At 60.6% G+C, this 1,913-nt stretch overlaps 1 long non-coding RNA gene across 1 annotated transcript; it reads right to left on the bottom strand.

Annotated features, from left to right (window-relative positions):
• LOC125932598 (uncharacterized) lies at window positions 1–886 on the bottom strand. The gene is made up of 2 exons (XR_007460688.1): window positions 521–886; window positions 1–94 (listed from the first exon to the last, which is right to left on the bottom strand). It is a non-coding gene; the product is annotated as an uncharacterized LOC125932598 (long non-coding RNA).
• Window positions 887–1,913: the final 1,027 nt, after the last annotated feature.

The following is a 1,913-nucleotide window of genomic DNA, read 5'->3' as shown; positions in this document are numbered from 1 at the left end:
ATTCCGGGGAAAGGGAGGGGATGGCCGGTGCAAAGGACCTGAGGCAAGAGGGCAGACCTGAAGTGGTTCCGGGAACGCCAGCGGGCCGATGGTGCTGGAAGGAAGAGGAGGGTGAGTCAGCGGTGCGCCAGCTGGCGCAGGCTGGGGGCCCCAAGGTGTGTGGCCTTCAGTCTAAATTCGCTGGGGAGGGAAGTAGTGGCAGACCCTGAAATGGGCTTCAGATGATCGCTCGGATCCTGTGTGCAGAGTAAACGGCAGGGAACAGAGAAGCAGCAGCCAAGTTGGGGGGTGGGGGGATGGGCGGTCAGCGCCTCCCCTTCCCCCCCCCCCCCCAGAGAATGGCCCCTCTTGGTCTCATGGATGCCCAGAAGGTTACTGAGAGGCAAGCCAAGAAGATGGCAAGGGCACAGGGTTAGCGGGAAGACGGGGGCACGTAGGCGGAGGCCTGGGGGGGGAGGCGCTGGGCCCCCCACCCAGCTGAGGAGCAGGGCCGGGTCCCGGGGGGGGGGGGGGGCGTCACCTCGCGTCCAGCTGTTCCTGCGCGGCCTCTGAGCTCACCGCGGGGGGCCGACGTGGCTGCGGGCGGTGTCACTAGGCCCAGGGCACCCGGGCAGCAGCAGAGACTAAATGAGAGAGGATGAAGCCAACGCCTTTTGCGCGCGAGCTGGGAAGTGTCCCGGGCTCCCTCCACTGCTGCTGGGAGGCCTCCAGTCCAAGTAGGGGTTAAGGGATGCCTGGGCTCCTTCCTCCAGCTTCCTTCCATCAAAGCCTCCTCCCGCCTGGGGCCTCTGCCTCTCCTCCGAAAGATCAACCCAGTGGGAGTGGCAGCGAGTGTTTGTTGTCGATGTTACCACCACCCACCCCTGGCCTCCCTCCCCCCAGCTGTGGGGTCCGCCCCTGCCTCCCCAGGGCCTCGGCCTGTCTCCCCACCCCTCCTCCCAGTCACCTATTCGCACCAGATGATTCGTGCTTTGGTACAAGTCTGCCCCAAGAGGTCTTCCTGGGGCCTGGGGAAGCGCGGGGCCGGTGGGGCCTACTCCAGAGCAGGCCTGTGCCCAGGGGTCAGAGGGTGGTAGGAAGCCGCGGCTTTCCTACGAGGCCGGTGCTCCTGGGACAAGCGTGGCCTGCAGGGCTGGCAAGAGGAACAGCCTCCATTGTCTGACCAAGAACATAGCAAAGCTCCAGCCACTGGGGTCCCTCCACAAGAGGGGGTCTGAGGAACCTGGGGAGGGTCTTACCAGAGAGCACCAGACCAGGGGGCTGCAGGGGAAGGCCTCGTGTGAACACACTAGCACTTCCTGCCAGAGCCTCCCAGGGCCACAGGGGCAGGGCAGCGGGGTGGGGATGACACCAGGGCTCCTTTGGCTGGGTCTGGTTTAATCAAGAGTCTTCCCCTGGATCCCCAGCTCATTAATGGCATCTCCTTTGACTGAAGCAGCATCTGTGAGTCACCCTGGATTATCTTCATTTTCCTTCATCCCTTAATCCAGTTTTCCAGCAAATTCTACTGATTTTGCCACAGTTTCCCTTAACCTCTCTACCCCTCTCCGGAAGACTGGGGATATCACAGTGCCTCCACTGGGTGCGGGTAAGGATGAAATGCCTTCAGAATGTGGACAGCATGCTGGGTGAATGTTAGCAAATATTTTCATGAAAAGCCAGGTATCCACTTCCGGGCACTGAAAGACCGAATCCTTCCAACCCCAGAAAAGGTAGACAAATTCCTAGACTCTGAACTGCCCAAGCTTCCAAATGAGCCATTGAGTGCTCCGTGAGAAAGAAGAATGCAGAGAAACTGGTCTGTGCTGTTTGTTGGTTTTTGATGGGGTTGTGGGGAGGGGACATGGGACAGAGAGGGAGCAAACAGACTGAGAAAAGGGCTGGAGATTTGCAACTCAAAAGGCAAGAGGGTG

The sequence above is a fragment of the Panthera uncia genome, chromosome D2 (assembly GCF_023721935.1).
Source record: "Panthera uncia isolate 11264 chromosome D2, Puncia_PCG_1.0, whole genome shotgun sequence".
Classification (NCBI taxonomy): Eukaryota; Metazoa; Chordata; class Mammalia; order Carnivora; family Felidae; genus Panthera; species Panthera uncia.
The sequence above is the reverse complement of the archived record's forward strand: the minus strand, read 5'-3'. Positions and strand labels throughout refer to the sequence as shown.